Source organism: Notamacropus eugenii, chromosome 3 (genome assembly GCF_028372415.1).
Source record: "Notamacropus eugenii isolate mMacEug1 chromosome 3, mMacEug1.pri_v2, whole genome shotgun sequence".
Lineage (NCBI taxonomy): Eukaryota > Metazoa > Chordata > Mammalia > Diprotodontia > Macropodidae > Notamacropus > Notamacropus eugenii.
Window position 1 is genome coordinate 427,854,221 of NC_092874.1, and position 17,831 is coordinate 427,872,051.

The window sequence follows — 17,831 nt, forward strand, 5'->3', positions numbered from 1 at the left end:
ATGAACTCCCCATTCACAGGTACAGCCTTTGAGGACCTGGGGTTTTCTGTGCTTAAAAATGAAAGCAGAAACTCAGCACATAATCTATGTGATTCTTCCTCACTACACACATGAAACTGAACACAGATGCTCCCCTCCACCTATACAAGAGCTTGGATTGGCCTGTGATGAGATGGACGGAGAAGGACCACGGGACACTGAAGGTCCATGCACATGTCTCATTGAAAGACCAGGAAGATGGAGACCTTCCAATCCTGAACCCCTGTGACCTTGTGTGACTCACAGGACTCCCCCAAAGTAAGCTCTGTTAAGCACCCCTGGGAAATCCAGGCTGGAAGAGGCTGGAGGCCTGCCCCAAAGGGCAGACTGGCTCTCCCCCTCTGCTTGGGGATGGATATAAAGAGGCCAAGGCCCTCTTGGGGTTCCATCTTGGGCGTGGGCTACACTGAAATAGCCATGGTCTCCTGCTTTGACCTATTTGTGAGACATCTAGTGCAACTGTCTCATCTTACAGATGAGGAAAGTGAGGCCCAGGGAATTTGGCCTCGAGGTCACTCAGGTAACTGGACTCGGAAGCAGGATCTGAATCCAAGTCCTTTTAAGCTCAAGGCAGGGTACTTTCCACTGTACTCAGGTGAAGGGCTTTGCCTGTAATAAGGTGGGGGAGGGGACAATCCAGCTAAAGACAAAGGAAAGTGGAGGGGAAGGAGAGGAGAGAACAGCTGTCATTAAGGGAAAAAATTCAGCACCTAAGACAAGTCTGCTTCGCATCCAAAGTGCGCAGGAGGATCCACCTGGGAGTTACAAGAAATGGGTTCTGGTCTCGCCTCAGTCACTAATGTACTGCTGACCTTGGGACAGGTCAAATTCCCACTCTGGGCTTTTAATTTGCTGAGCTGACCTCAAAGATGCCCTCCTGGGAGATGTTTCTATGAGTCACAGCTCCTCTCCTCTTCAGGAGGTCCTGGGAGGCAGTTTCCACACTCTGTTATGCTCAGTGGAGAAAGCCTTAATGTACATCATCAGCTGACGTGGAGGGAAAGGGAAGGAGCAGGGAGCAACTTGGGGAAGTAGAAGTCTTGGAAAGCCCCCTCCTCCAGCCTCGCCTAGGCGGTGGAGCCCCAAAGCCCCCAAGCCCCATCCTCAGAAATCACACCTCCCCAGGGAAAGCCCCTGGGGAAAATATGTGTCTTCTCTAATGTGAGAGGCATCTCAAGCATCCTGCCCTACTAACTCCAAGACTGGGGGGGGGGGGGAGGAAGAAGAGAATGCAAAAGACCAACTGTAGCTGTTCCCCTTTTCAGGAGCACATCTGGAAACAACCAAGAGAAAAACAGGATTCCCAACACACACACACACACACACACACACACACACACACACACGCCTTTGGACAAACCTACAACATATGAGTGTGGGTACGTGTATTTGTGTGTGCACAAGTCACAAGGTCAACAGCCTTTCAATCCGGTCACCCTTCCCAGCTGAGGGAGGGGGAGGGGCAGAGGAAGAAGAGGAGGGTGTCAAGACTGATAATCCCCAAGACAAAGGGCATGACCTGGATCAGCTGTGGTAAGAGGAGAAGTGAAAAAGAAAATCTCCAGAGTCGAAGACCACTTCCCTTTCTGCACAGGGCTCCTATATCCTGGCAAGCTGGGGGCTAGAAGACGGGGTTCCCTGTAAGGAGAGGAGAGCTAATATGCCAACCCTTCGACCCAGCACAGGGTCACAGAATACTAGGGCTGGTAGGAACCACAGAACATTAGAGCTAAAAGGAGGCTCAAGCACGTACTAGCACAACTCGAACACTTGTTGATTGGCTCTTAGAAGATAGGTGGACTCTGGAGGGCCCCTTAGAACACAGAAGACCAGCGCTGGAAAGGACTTCAGAGCTAGGAGTCTTAGAACACAAGAACCTCAGAACACACAGTGTCAGAGCGAGAAGGGACCAGAAAACAAGGAGTAAAACCGGATGTGGCCATGACAGGGGAGAACTCCTAACTCGGTAGACCTTCAAGACGTACAAAGCATTTTCCTTCCACTCTCCTTGGGAACAGGTGGTGTTGAGCTTCCCCATTTTTACAGAATCTGAGAGTCAGAGACTACCTCATCAGCCAGGAATCCACACCAGCAACAACTCCCATCACTACTAGGAAACATTCAGCGAGGGATGGTAGTCATTTCTTTTCAATAGCTCCAACAACCACAAAGTGTTTTCCTGAAACCAAGCATCGGTTTTACAGATGTGGAAACTGAGGCTCAGAAAAGTTAAGTGACTTACTCAAAGACATACAGTTAATGCATGTTACAGCCGGGGTTCAAACCCAGATCTTATGACTCTAGGTCTGATCCTCTTTCCACCATACCACTCTGATTCATCGTGCCATGCTTGGCCAGAGTCAACCAACCAGACCAAGGCTGCTTCTAATTAAAGAGGCTCCTGGATTAGCAAACTATCTCAGCTGAACGGGACTGGAGACTAGAACATTAGTTAGCACCCAGAGAGATCTCAGAACAGAGGCGGAGCTGGGAAGGCTCTTGGAACAAAGAAGGCCAATGCTGGGAGGTGTCTCAGATCATCGAATGCTCAGTGATGAAATATTAAGAGCGGCATGGAAGCCTTAGAGAGACCACACAGTCCAAGGGACTCCTTGCCTGCTCAACCAGAGATTTCTTTTAAGCCAAAATAAACAAATGAGTTTGTACCTGTTTGTTGACTCACCTCATTAACAGGAAAATGCCTTGGCACAAACAGAGCTCAGGCCTAAAGCTCTCCTGTTACCCCCACCCACCCACAGCTAGAAGCCTCCAAGGGGCTCCACTTGAGGCTCCTCTCTTGAAAACAGCACTGGAATTGGAGCTAAAACTTTGGGCTCTGACCCAGTTTGGCTATTTGTTACCAATGAGATCTTAGCCAAGATCTTGCCCCTCTCTGGGCCTCATTTTTCCTCAGTAAAATGAAAGGGCTGCCTCAGTTTCCTCCTTTACAATGAAGATGTTGAGCTATTAACCTGGGTCTGTCCAACTGGCTTGGTTTTGCTTTTAATATCTTGATAACTGTATATCAATATCATTGATTTTTTTTTCTAATTCTCTTGGATTTTATTTTATACACTTAGTAACATTTCAGAGGAGGGGTCCATAGGATTCACAGAGTACTCTGGGGAGTCCATGATACAAACCCCTGGACTCGATAACCTCTAGGTCCCAATCTCTAAATCCTCTGATCTTGGTCACTGGCCTCATTTCAAATCTTGCTGTGGCATAAAAGCCTTCAAGAATCCAGGGTCACCACTCCCTCAGAATGAGGCCCTGGCACACAACCTCCAAGAAAGACTAACCTGAATTGGATCAAAAATTAAAAATGCACCAACCATTAATGAGTCAAGTCTCTCTGACACTAACTGAAGTATGCAGGGACATAAAAGGCATAGCTTCAAAAAGTTATCATCTACAAATCTCAGAGGAAAATTCCTGACCTGACCTCATCCAAAGTGGAGCCCAAAGTCACCAAAGGCAGAGAGTGGCAAAGCCAGGGCCAGACAGCCTCACCTCTGCAATCACTGTCCAGGGTTCTGGAGAAGGCTGAAGTCATCTAACCTTAACTGAAGGAAGGAAGAAAGCATTTATGAAGTGCTATGTGCTAATCACTTCATGAAGAACTTAAGGATTTCACTTATCCTCACAACAGCCCTGGGAAGTGGGTGCTATCATGATCCTCATTTTATAGATGAGGAAACTGAGGCAAACAGCTTAAGTGACTTGCCCAGGACCACACAGTTCATAAGTACTGAAGAATGGACTTGAATTCAGGACTTTCTGGCTTTAGGCCCACTACTCTATCTACTGTGATATACCTAGCTACCTCTAAAGTCCCAGTCAAGGGAAATAGTTTCATGCTAATTCTGTTAATAATGATGGCTCCCATAGGCAGGAGTGGCCATGAATGCTAAGCTAGAGTGTAATACTGAAAGCATTCCTGAGTATGTGTCAAAAAGCCACAAAATGACATTTGTCAGTAGGATAACAAGTGTAATATCATAATGGGGAATAGATGGCCCTAAGTCAAACGCAATTCATATCCATGTCTCTTATTTCTAAGGCCATGTTGTGTGGGAGACCAAGGTCAGGGCTCAGCCTACAGCTAAGGTCAGGGGTCAGACAGGAGCTCAGTCTGTGGCCAGGATCAGGGGTCCATTTAGAGCTACAGAACAAAATAAAAATGATTAGCCCATGAAAAACTTAAACTTGTAATAAATGATGGCTTTATCACCCTTTGACCCAATTTACAGATGAAGAAACTGTGGCCCAGCAAGTTAAGCAATCTGCCCAAGGTCATTCAGTGAAAGAATCAGGACACCTTGATGTGCTTCCTCAGAAGGAAGCAGAGGCTGGGTGACCTCTTATTGGGAAATGTTATTCAGGATGCTGCTGTCTGGGGTACAAAGGAGTGGGATGTTAAATGTTTAACCACAGATTCTCCAGGGGGAAAAATGTAGGCAGGCTTTCTAACCTGCATAATTAACATTTCTTCCATCACTTTTTTAACTCCAGACAACCAATGAGACAATAAATCAAGCTCTGCTTTGTAACGTTTGCTCATTTCCAAGGTGTAAATGTTCACAGTGCAGATTTCATGACCCCTGAGGGTACAAGCTGGACTAGAGCTAGCCTCTGAGGTCCTGATGGCCCTGAGGAATTGGGATTGCCTGGTTTATGAAGCTAGGATTCCAAGTGAACCAGTGGCCCAAGAGTCACACCTTGCATAAATAGGCACTAAAATTATTTTCTCTCCTCCCTTTCCAAGCCCCCACCCCCATCCCTCACCACTTAGCACACAATTACCACCTCCACTGGTCACATGACACAAGGGCATGTGAATCTGGCCTCCTCAACCCAACATGGAAGCCCAAGGGAAGAGGCCTGTCCTCACCTGTGAAATGAGAGGGCTGGTCTGGACCAGCTCCTGATGTTCCTCCTGGGTCTACGGCTAGAAGTCCATAATAATCTCTGCCCAGTCCATTCTCCTAGCTCTCCTGGCACAGGGCAGGGTACACAGGAAGCCAGCACCTCTCATCTCCCTCAGGCCAGACCTCAATGAGGGCCCTGGGTCCGATTCTGGGCACCAGATTTTTGGAAGGATACTAACAACAGGAACCTAGCCAGAGGATCACAATTGTGAAGAACAGAGAACTGAAGACCTTCTCACATGAGGATCAGCTAAAGGAACTGGGCATATGGAGTCTGGTGAACAGAAGACTTAGATGGCGTATCAATTCCGCCTTCCAGTATCTGAAGCCCCAGAAAGAGGACAAGGCACAATGGGCAGAGGTCACAGGATGGCAGACAGGCTGTGAAAGAAGGGGGAGATTTGCTCTGCTTGACCCCCAAGAACAGATCCAGGTACCATCAGAAGGTACAGGGCAGCCTATCTGGGTAAAAATCTAAAGATGAACCTTTGTACCTCCCTAAAATGGGAGGCTCTGTCTGAAAGTATCTGAACCAAGGCTAAAGGCCCACCCATCAGAAACGCTACAAAAAGGTTTCTTAGACTATAAAAGGGATGAGCCTTCCTTCCCAAAGCTAATATTCTGTGCAATACATTCTCTGGTGGAGGACTGATGGGTGACAGGCAGCATTAGTCACCACCCTCAGTCCCTGGAAGCTCCAGGACCCCACAGAGGGGGAGAGGAGGAGGGAAGGGTAAAAGGGAGCTATCCCACCATGGCTTTGTTGGCAAGATTTTTTGGCCTTCTTCTGGCTCCAGTATAGAGAGCTCAAACTGTGAAAACAAGCTTCTTTGGGGCTGGTACTGTGGACTGGGGCTTAATGTTGGTGAACTCCAAAGAAAACATGAATCACTCAACATTTATCAGTTCAAAACAGACCTACAATTAACAAGGGGTGGGCTTTTTTTTTCCTCCTACAGTATAATTATATACATCTTAATGCAATTACCATCCCTGTATTTTGTATATTAAATAGTAGGCAAATGGAGTGAGGAAGAGGCTTCTCAAACTTCCTCCTTCCCTCCCCCCATGCCTGGAGTTCCCTCCTCCCTTGGCTAGGGATTCCTGAAATAACTAAGAGTCTAGTGCTGCTTATTCGGGGTTTGTCTTCAGTCGCATCCCTTTGGTCAGTCAATAAGCATTTAGGAAGTACCTACTATGTGACACTGCGTAAAACAAAGGCAAAGATGGTCCTCTAACCCAGTCTCTCCCACTTGCAGGTAAAGAAACTGAGTCTCCAAGTGGTGAAATGATTTGCCCAAGATTACTACAGTAGTAAGGGACAGAGCTGGAACTCAAATTCAGGTCTTCAGCACTGAACAACAGGGCCTCTTTTCAAACAGAGGAGGGTAAAGACCCAGGAGGGGCAGTCAGGGCATGAGAGGAAGGAAGAGGGAGGCAGGAAGGACACAAAGATCCTTGGGACAAGAAAGAGGCAGCAGGGTCGGCTGGAAGGTCACTGCCCCTGGGGTTGGGGAAGCCGGGAGTCAAGTTCCAGTTCTAAATGCCTATGAGCCTCCTTGTAATGGGGATGATCTTTACCTACCTCTCCTAGGACTGTGGTAGGAAGCACCCAGAGACTAGAAAGTGCCATGTGTGGGGGTTGTTAAAAATAACATTAAATACATAAGCAACGTTTTCTTTTTTTATCTTTAAAAATATGGTCTCTGGGAAGGGGGAAAGAAGGGACACTAGGAGACATTATGGTGATGTAATTAAGGCAGGGGGAAGGAGAGGATGTGAGGTCTACCCCCCCTAAGAAGAATTCCAAAGGAAGGAATTGGGAGGATGGAATTAGGGAATTAAGGAATTAGGGGCGAGGTCATCTGCAGGGTGATCTGTCCAGAGCCAGAATTTCTCACCCTTCAGCTGGTGTCAAAAAAGAGTTCTGAGAAAAGAAAGCATGGGAAAGTGAAGACAATGTGATGCTGAAGTGAAAGCAAGTTTGGGGATTTCCTTCCTCACTGTCCCCCTCACCTGGGGCTTTGAATAACCCCCAAACTTCAGTGGTGAGCCATCCACCCCAAGGGAATCCTTAATCCCTGACCCAAATCCTGCACTGCGACCTGCCAAGGAGGCACAAACAAGATGGCAGCAGGGGACTGTGCTCATGGAATGCTGCCTTGGGTCCTGGTCCCAGCCCCACCATTGGGCCCCCAGGAACAAGGCACTTCACCCAGGCCTCAGTTTCCTCCTCTATCAGCAAGGGATAATAATATTCCTACCAGATGGTACTTCACAGCATCACTGGAAAGATCAAATAAGATAACCTATGCAAAGGACTTTGTAAATTATCAAGTACTCTATAAATGTCAGCCATTATAGTATTATTACTGGTGTGAGTTATTAGGCAGTTGAAGCGATGACCTTTTAAGGCCCGAGCTGGACTGTTCTTCTTTCCATGGATGCCCAGATGTGAGGGCTGAGCTCAGCTGAAGGCAGATAGTTTCTGGGCATGAGCGCTGCTCTAAGGTGATCACTCACTACACAGGTTAACTGTGTAGTGACACTGACCTTTGTCAAAGAAGCAATAGATAGATAAATATTCAGGTCCCTTCCAGGTCTAACATTCTATGTTCTAAGATCTCTTCTAACTTTCACAGTTTTTTAGTCAAGACTTGTTATTTCCTTGGGCATGCACAGGGTACTCCCAGTGTGGAAACTCCCTCTTCTCAGGAACATAAGCAATCACCCTGCAACTTTAAGAAAGTTGCCTGGGGAGATAAGAGATTAGGTGACTTGTCTAGGGTCACCCAGACTTGAACCCCGGACCTTCCTGACTTGGAGGCTGCCTCTCTCATGGCCTTCTTTATAGTTCTAGCATTATATAATGGATGAACGAAGACTTCCCAGCCCTCACACTTCATTCCCAGGACTGTTCAAAAAATTATAGACGTTCCTCATAGAATTATAACTCTAGAGCTAGGAAGGTCCCCAGGGTCCCCAGAGACTACCTAGTCCAACTGCTTCATGTTACAGATGAGAAAACTGAGGCCAAGACTGATTCAGTGATTTGTTCAAGGTAGCGTGGGCAAAAAGCAGAAATGCTAGAATTTAAACCAGGGTCCTCTGACTTCAAATCCAATATCTTCTCTACGTACTAACCACGCTGTCTCTCATGGCAATGAATAAAATACAAGCCCCTTAGTCGGGTATTCAAGGCCTTCTATTACTTAGCTTCATCCTTCCTTCCCAGTCTGTATACAGTGGACCCTTTACACTCCAACCACCCTGGACTGCTCTCTACTTCTCTGGGTCCCCCAGTCATTCCCTGGGTACCTGACAGCCAACCCTTACAAGACCAGAGAAAAGATGTAAGAGTGTGAAACTAACAGAATCACAGACCATGGCAATAGGAGACAATCTTAGAAATAACCTAAGCCAAGCTCCTCACTTTACAAATGAAGAAACTCAAAATCAGTTCAACTGTTTGGACTGTTCACATTCCTGATGCCCTGCTGGGGCTTTGATCAGGCTGGGCTTCATAGCCTCTCCATCTCTATCTGCTGAAATCCTTGGAGATCCAGCTCAAAGGTCACTTCCTCCAGGCTAATTCCCTTCTGTTTTCAATGCCTCCCCAAAGCACCAGCGCCCATTCCTTAACATCCAAAGATTTATGTCCAAATCCTAACTCTCCTACTTATTAACAATTTGATACCTTGGATAAGTCATTTGCTCTCTCTAGGTCTCCATTTCAAACTGATCTGTACATTGGAGAAGGCGGACTAAGTGATCTAAGATCTCTTCCCACCCGGGATCCCAGGATGCTATGAACAGAAACTATCCTAAAGAATAAGCTTCTTTCTCTGAGGGTGGGAAAACCAGCCTTATTCTCTTTGGTAACTAAGCTTTTCGTGTCAAGATGATATACACTCCACCCCGACCCTGATCCCAGGTAAGAGGCGACCTGCCCACCATCACCTATGAAAGCAGCTGCTCGGAAAATGTTTGCTGGGGGACCAAACTTGTGGGAGAAGGTAAAAACCTACAGTTTGCTGGGTGTTGATCACACACACATGCTCGAGCACACACACACACCCACGGCTGTTTAGAAACCAAGCCACCTGGGCTGTTTCCTCTTTACAAATGAAGCACTGCCAACCTAAGAAATCCAATTTCCAGTCAGAGGAGGGAGCCCCGAAGGAAAGACAGGCTAGTTCTCCAAAGTCTAAATGGAATGAAATCAGGGTACTTCCACGCTGGACAAGTCAGTTCAGATAGGACCCTATCTAAGGAGGAAGACCACCTGGTCCTGGCTCTATGCTATTAGAATGAGCCCACCTGGGTGGGCCTCAGTTTGATCATCTGGAGAAGAAAAGTGCTACACCATCCTAAGAGTGTCTTTTGTGGCCTCAATCCAAATGGGAATTCCTGGGGGAGGGCCTTCTCACCTCCACAGATGTTCAGGGCACAGAATTCTAAGATCCAGTCTCTGACCTCCAGCAGATGAACCACTAGAAGGGGATACAAGACATACCACAAGGAGTCTAATGCATGGTAGTGTAACACGAGAGAGGCTGAGTGGTACAAGACATTCACTGGCTAGGTCATCAGAGGCTGTGGGTTCCAATCCCATCTCTGATGCTTACTACCTGTGGGACCTTGTTAAATCACTTAACCCCTCCCTGGGCCTCAGTTTTCTCATCTTCAAAATAAAGAGTCCCTCTGTGAGCTATATGTAGGACTTCCATCTATGGAGGTCACCCAGAGCTACGATCCTTTCATCTGTGATTCTATGACAGAGAGCTAGAAGACGTGGGTTTGAGTTCAGTTCTATCCTTTCAATCAAGTCGTGACCTCTCTGCCTTGAGTCTCCTTAACTTTCAAATGGCAGACAAAGCATATGACCTACCTCCTGGGGTGTTATGAGGAGATGACTGTAAACTGTGAGAGGTGTGAATACCCGTAACTCACATTTCTATTCTTCGTCAAGCCTCACAGAACCTCTTCTTCACAACTGCACAAGAAAGACAGTCTACTATTATTATTATCCCCACTTTACGGATGAAGAAACTGAGGCCTGTGGTCATGAGATCATTGTTGTTTCGTCATTCAGTGGTGTCAGACTCTCCATGACAATAGTATCTTCAGGGTTTTCTCAGCAAAGATCAGCTGAAGTGGTCTGCCATTTCCTTCTCCAGTAGATTATGGCAAATAGAGGTTAAGTGACTTGGCCAGGGTCACACAGCTAGTGTCTGAGGCTGGACTTGAACTCAGATCTTCCTGACTCCAGGCCCAGTGCTCTATCCACTGAGCCACTCAGCTACCTGAAAGATCACAGGATCATAACTTTTAGAACTGGAAGGGACCTTAGAGGCCATGCAGTCACTAAATGACAGAGGCCAAATTCAAATGTAAGTCTCATGACACCTCTACCATCTCCTTTTCTCTAGGCTGCTGTGTCACAACCCTCCACAAGCGCCCCCCCCCCATGGCTCAGGGTGACATGCAGGTCACATGAAAGGCCAATAAAGGCCCCTGTATCTCATCAAAGGAGCCACCATGTGAAGAACTGGCAGGCAGACTAGGAGCTGTCTCAGCAGAGGGCATAGAAGAAAGATCTCTAGGCCTCAAATCTGGCCTCAGACACTTACTAGCTGTGTGACTCAGGGCAAATCACTTCACCTCAGCTTCCTCAGCTGTAAAATGGGGATAATAACCCCTACCTCCCAGGGCTGTTGTGAAGAAAAAGTGAGATAATATTTGCCAAGTGCTTTGCAAACCCCAAAGAATTATATAAATTGTTAACTATTGTTATCATTATTATTAGAGGGGTTACCCACACCAAGGAAATCACAGATCCTTGACGTACCACAGACAATAAATGCTGGAGGATTCCAAAGGATGCTGCAAATTGTGAGCCCCCCAGAGAGACTGAGGCCAATTGTATCCCCAGGGCTGCCCTGCGCAGGGTCCCCCCACGGAACAGGCACTTGATAAATGGCTGAATCATTGTGGCCTGGAAGGATTTCAGGTTGGCCTTGAAAGATGGCTGAATGTGGATAAAAACAGAAAGGAAAGATAAGAACCTTCCAGAGAAGGAAAATGGAACAAAGCCCTCTTCTCCCTCCTGTGTCCGCCACAGGAACCTAGCCTGAGTACTCAGTACACACAGGATGAATGAGCCAGAGCTGGGACCAGAACATACCTATGCTCATCAAACCTGGAGTAACCCAGAGATAGCTTTGCACTGAAAGTCAGGAAACCTAGGCTCCATTCTCATCTCCATTACTAGCAACAATGGGCAAGCCATCCAGTTCTCCCCTAAGCCTCACTTTCACCATCTACAAAATAAAGGAACTGGACAAGATGATCCCAAAGGGATGATTTTTAGGGTTAATATCACAAAGATTCTAACCCACAAGGTGTTTTGAGAATGTGTGCATATTATACCATCTCTATGTTCCCTTTGAAAATCCCCCTCCAAATTGAGATCTTTCTTACAGGACATCAGGTCTGGATGTAAACCTCAAGACCCAGAGGAAATGACTAGAGCAAGGTCACACAAAGACTTAGCTACAGTGACAGGATTAGAACTCAGATCTTCTGACACCTAACTCCAGCCTCCTCCTACTACACCAGGCTATCTCCTAAGGGACCAAGAAAGTCCCCAATAAAAATAATTCTCAGTTCTTGATTCATCAGCTGTCAGGGGCAACCTGGCAAAGGCTATCAGCTCCCAGACCCCTTCCCTACCTCATACCCCACCCCTCAATTTTTTTTTAATTCAACAAACAAACATCTAAATGGAACAGTTGCCTGTGTTTACCTGAGCCTGGACAATAGCCCTCTGTCTACACCACACCAAGAATACCAGGATATTTCCGGTGCCTATCGACAGAGGCGGCATAATTTCAGCCCATTCAGACAGGGATCTGATTTTGATTTGCTTTGATTTCCGGCTCATTTCAAAATTGCTGCTAAAAAACCGACAGGCTCAGAATATCTCCCAGAGCCTCTGGGGAGATCTCACTGACATCCACACTGATTCCTAGAGCAGGTTTCCAAAGACTTTGAAGATCCTTCCTTCTTTCACTTAAGGGGGATATGTGTGTATGTGTATGTGTATGCGTGTGTGTGTATGTGAGTCTACTCCTCCACAAAGCTTCCACAAATGGGCAGGGTGATCGGGGAAGTCTGGATGCCTGGGAAACAAACACCCACTCTACTACCCAAAGGGCCACAGCGTCTTGGACTTCACAGATGCCTAAGATTTCAGAGCCTGTGGGGTCCTTAGAACAAAGAATGTCACAGCTGGGAGAGATCTTACAACAGAGACCGTCACAGCCGGAAAGGGCTTTAGGACATAGGATATCAATTGGAAGAGACTTAAGAACACGGGCTATCATAGCGGGAAGAGACCTTAGAACACAGAATTACACAGCTGGAGAGGACCTTAGAACACAGGATTGTCACATCTGGAAGAGACCTTAAAAGTCATCTTCTCTTAAACTCCTCATTTTTCAAAGGAGGAAATTTGGAAAGTCACAAAGTAATTTGTCCCAAGGTCACATCAGCTAATTAATGCCCAGACTAGAACCTGGCCCTTTCTGATTTCTCCAAACAAGGGGTGATGGAGAGTCAAGAAATCTTACGGAGTCACTCAGGCAGATAATTAGGTTCAAGTTCAAGATTTTATTTTTTTATCTTTGTTACTTGAGAGCTTAAGGGGAAGGAGGGCGGCTAAGATGGGCTAATGAATTATTTGTCATGCTCAAAACCAAAATAAGGGATGACACCATCCCTTACAAACAAACTCTAAGGCTTATAAGGCTAATCACACAAGGTATTTGGGGGCAGCGGTCTCCAGACCTGAAGTCTCAGAGGCAAGTCCCTTGCTCTGTGCCCTGGTGACACTTCGAAAACCCCGTTACATTCATACAACATTCCTGGCAAACACAAAGAGGGAGTGTGAAGACTAGATTCTGGGGGAGATAGGAAAGCATTGACCCTTTCTCTTACTCCAATCTGGGATCTGGGACTACTAAAGGAATAAAAAAAATGCCTTAGGAAAAATGGGGGAAGAGGAAAAAGGCAATCAAAGAAGCCCTGCCAAACATGCCAACAAAAAAAGCACTATTCTAGAAAAAAGCCAGGCAGAGGGTCCATCAGGGAAGAGCTTCTTTGAACAGGTCAAGCCTGAGGAGTCCTAATTGAGGGTTTTGGCCCAAACAAACAGCTCCTCAGAGATAGCATCTCTGACCCCAGAGAACAAAGGGTCGGAAGAGGTCAGATTTCCTGTGGGAATCACTAACCACTCACTTCTCACTAACCACCTCTCCTTCCCTCCTATATCTCAACAAGGTCCAGAAAGCAGCTACTCACCCCTCCAATGAGTAACTAACTGTCCTCTTCACCTGAACACTGAACTATATTTTAAGAAGGCAAGTTTACTTGGGCACTGAATTTGATTTTCTTTTAAATGGAGAAATTCTCTCCTTAAAAAAAAAAGAAAGAACCCCAACTTAAGCCCTGCTCCTCAGTTTGCAGTTTCCTCCTCCTGTGCTCTCTTCCCAGCCCCCTAGTCTGCACTGGGCAGGAAAGATCCCATTCTTTCCCTTCCCTTGTCGCAGCTTGGGAGATAGATACCCAGCCCTTCTACCCACTGAGTCTATACAAAAGACCTTGAGATTGTTCAGGAAGCAATTAGATGCTGTTCAGAGGGAAATGGTGTTTTCAAATGGATAACCCTTGATAGAGTCAATAGCGGCCTCTTGTTCCCTCTCTAGGCTGACCAAGAGAAGAAGCTTCCCGGGGAAATGTGCACTGGGCAGTTCAAGGCCCAGGATGAATATGTATAGACAGAACCAGGGGACTGGGGAGCAGGGTTCCTTCCCACCCTCAGGTCACACAATCTTTGTCACCATCCCCTACACAGATCGAGGTCCTTTTTTTTCTCTCCAAACCCCAAGTCCCCCCCAGAAAGGCATGGTGGGGAAGGGGAAGTCAATCTGCTTCGAAGAAGAGCTCACTTTTAACTTCAGTAGTCTGGCCAACCGACCTTCAGATTCCAGTCTGGCTTGCCGGGATGATTCCCAAACAGCTTTTCCTATTCTGTTCCCAAAGGGAAAAACCACAACTTTGGCAAGGTTTTAAAAACAAAACAAAAAACAACACCCACCTCTCAGAGGAAAGTGGACCAGTCTGAGACACAGGAAACCAGGCTCTGTCAATTAACACTGCATGACCTTGGACAAATCACTTCCTTTTTCTAGGACTCAGTTTCCCCAAGTGTAAAGTGAGGGTTCTCTGGTCCCTTTTGCTGGCTCTAGAATATTGTGATTCTGTGGGTGCTGAGACCGGGTTTCTAGGGATGCCTGCCTTCCTATCCCCCGGCTGCCACCAGAGCCAGTCTGGCATCATGACCTGGCAAGGGAGGGGAGCTCCCTGGAGAACTTCACCTTCCACGCCCCCTTCTAAACAGAAATAACTTCATCTACCTACCCATCATCAAAACCTCAAGTCCCCCCTCCAAGGCTCTATCCCCAGCAGCCCCCAAACCCCAGTCAAATTAAACCAGCCACACGTAATGGAGCAGAGCTGTGCAAACCTCAGAGCAGACCTGATATGCCAGGCATGGCACGATCCGGCCGCCGCCCCCATCTACTATCCCTGCCATGCCTACCTTCTCCAGCCCCACGGCATTCAGCAGTTCTAGCTCTGGCCTGGCCCAGCCCCCCAGCACCATTCCCGGGCTGGGCAGGCCCCCGACCCCCGGCCCTGGTCAGCTCCCCAGCCGCGCGGGGCTCGGCACCCCAAACACAAGCAGCCTCCACCGCAGAAATGCGCCCCGGGGCTGGGCAGAAGCCCAGACGCCGGCCAGGGGGGTGCCGGCCGGCCGGCCGGCGGACTGGCTTTGTGTGCCGGGGGTACGAGCCCGCCGCGGGTGGGTCCGTCTGCCCTTCGGCTTGGGTACATACAGCGGCGGGGGCCGAGGGCAGCCGGCCGCCGGGATGCCCGCAGTCAGGCCCGCCCGGGGAGCCTCCGGCCGGGCTCCTCGGGCTCCTCCCTCCTCCTCCTCCGTACGGCGGTCTCCCGGCTCCGGGGGAGAGAAGGAGAAAGCGCCAGGGGCCGGCCCCACCTCCTCGGGAAGGCTCCCGGGCAGCGCGGGCTGCGGGCGGAGCTTCCCCGGAGGCGGCTCGGGAGCAGCGGCCGGGGAGGGGGCCCTGGGGAGGGGTCCCCCGCAGCCCCGGGCCCCCGACCCGCCGCCCGCTCCAGGCCAAGCGGCGGAAAGCAAACTTTTCCTTCCCCCCGACCCCCGGCAAAGGGCTGGGTCCGGCGGGCGGCCGGGCGTGGGGGTCGCGGGGGGCTCCTGTTCCGCTCTGCGGGGAAGGAGCCCCGGGCAGCGGCCGCGGCCCACCCCCTCCTCCGCGGCCGCTCCTCCCACTGCGCCGGCTCCGGAGTTAGGTCACCGCGGCAGCCCCCCGAGCGCGGCCACCCCCGGGGGCTCCTCCGAGCCCCGGGCCGGGAGCTCCAGCCTCCGCCCGCAGAGCCCCCGGGAACCGAGCCGGTGACAAAGCGGCGGCCAGCCGATGGCCGCCTCCCCACCGCCCCCCCACCCCAGGCACACGCGAGACCGCGCCGGGGCCCGTCCCCGGGACCCCAGGGAAGCGCGCCCCGCGAGCCGGCGGCGGGGGCCGAGCGGGCCGGGGCTGCCCGAGCTCCGCCCTGGGCCGCCGCCGCCGCCGCAGTCCCTCCAGCCCCGTCCCTCCCCACCCCACGCGGGGTGGCAGCGGGGCAGACTGGCCCCGGCGCGCGGCCGGGGGTCCTCCGCGGGCGCCCCTCGCCTCGCCCGGCTCTCCCGCACGCACACGCACACGCGCGGCCCGGGGCCGCTCCGAGGCAGCCCGAGGCTCGTCCCCGCACTCGGAACGCCGAGCCCGGAGCCCGGAGCCCGGAGCCCGGCACGTCCAGAGCCCGCTGGGTCCCGCGTGCCCGGCCCCCGCCCCGGCCGCCCGTGGGCTCGCCCGCCGAGGGGGCTCCGCGCCCCGTGCCCCCCTACCTCGGCCGCCGGAGCCTGGGCACGCGAGGGTGGGTGTGCGTGAGTGCGAGTGTGTGCGCAGGCAGGCACATCCGGCCCGAGCCCAACTTGCGGGGAGCCACGCGGGAGGCAGGCGCGGGCGGAGCGCGGCGGCTCCCGATCCCACCCCCGCCGCAGCGCCCGCAGCCCGGAGCCGCAGCCCGAGCCGCCCAGCCCCGCCGCAGCCCCGGAAAAGTTCGCCTCCGGGCGGGCACTTACAGCCGCGATCCGGGCCGGCCATGCTCACATTCCGCGCCGCCGCCGCCGCGGGCCGCCCCCTCCGCCGCTGCCAGCGCTCGGGCTCCCGTGCCTGCTCGCCGCCGCTGCCCAGCATGAATGGAGGGCAAGGAATGCGGCGCGGGGCTCCGAGGGAACCAGAGCCTCGCTCTGACTTCGCGGGGAGCGCGCTCCCCGCCCGCCCGCACGCACGCACACACACTCACACACCCTCCCTCGCTCCCCCGCCCCTCCCGCCGGGGAGGAGCCGCCGCGCCGCCGCCAGCCTCCAGGGGGCGCCCCGACCCCTGCCCGACTCCGCCGGCGCCGAGCCGAGCCGGCCAGGCAGCGCCGCCTTAAAAGGGCGATGGCGAGCGAGAAAGACGCCGAGCCGGCCAGTCGGCCGCCTTAAGGAGAGCGATGCCAGCCAGCCAGCCAGCCAGTCCGGGAGCCCAGGCGCTGCCGGGCCGACCCAGAACGAGGAGGACGGGGCCAGTGGGACCCGGAGCCCGTCGGCAAGAGCCGGGGCGCGGAGCCGCAGCCAGCCCAGTCCTCTCCCCACTGCACAGAGGAGAGACTGAGGCAGGCGGCTCGCGTGTACCCGCATGGCGCCTGTGGCGAGCCGGGCTCGGGCTGAGCCTTCCACAGAGATGTCTCGGATCCTCCAGACATCCTTGGGGGACAAGCCCGGATTTACAGACGAGGAAACTGAGGCAGGCAGACCGCAGGGTTGCCCAGGATGCTTATGGAAGTTAACGTTTGTGGGGTGCTTACTACCTGCCCGGCCCACAAGGACCAACCGGTTTTACAGTTACTATCTCCCTGGATCCTCACAACCCGGAGGGAGCCGCTATGATGATGATGACGTCCCTTCTACACGTGAGGAAACTAAGGCAGACGGAGGCGAAGTGCTTGCCCAGTGGCAGGGAGGTGGCACAGTGGATGGAACACTGGCCCTGGAGTCAGAAAGATCTGAATTCAAATCTAGCCTCAGGAGCCCACTAGCTTTGTGACCCTAAGCAAGTCACTTAAGCCTGTTTGCCTCAGTTTACTCATCTGTAAAATGGGAATAATACTAGCATCTGCCTCTCCAGGTTGTTGTGAGGCTCAAATGAGATAGTAATTGTAAATCGCTTGATACAGTGCCTGGCACAGAATAAACACTATGTTAATATTGTTTCATTCTTATTATTAATTTTCACAGCTAGTAAGTATCTGAGACTGGATGTGGATTCAGATCCTCCAGACTCCAGGTCCTACCACCCCCTACCTAACTGGCGATGGATTAGAGGAATTAATTCAGTCCAACCCCTTCATTTTCTAAATGAGGATACTGGGTTCTCAGAGATGTTTGGTGACTGGCCCCAGGTCACAAACGTAGAGTATGGATTCCAGCCTGGCTGTCTGGGTCCACAGGGTAATAGATTTAGAGCAGGAAGAGTCTTTAGTGGTCATAGGGTCCAATTCCCTCATTTTACAGATGAGGGAAACTGAGGCCCAGAGAGGTTGACTTGTCCAGCTGGCAAGTGTCTGAGGCAGCTTGTCCAGCACCCTTTCCTGGCAGGACTCTTTTTCATCACACTATG

General features: G+C 51.1%; 1 protein-coding gene across 1 annotated transcript in view; it reads right to left on the reverse strand.

The window, feature by feature from the left end:
* PLXNA1 (plexin A1) overlaps positions 1–16,532 on the reverse strand; it is a 291,520-nt gene extending 274,988 nt beyond the window's left edge. Inside the window, exon 1 of the mRNA XM_072598341.1 lies at positions 16,249–16,532. The gene's annotated coding sequence lies outside the window, so the exon portion shown is untranslated. The remainder of the gene's footprint in view (positions 1–16,248) is intronic.
* Positions 16,533–17,831: the final 1,299 nt, after the last annotated feature.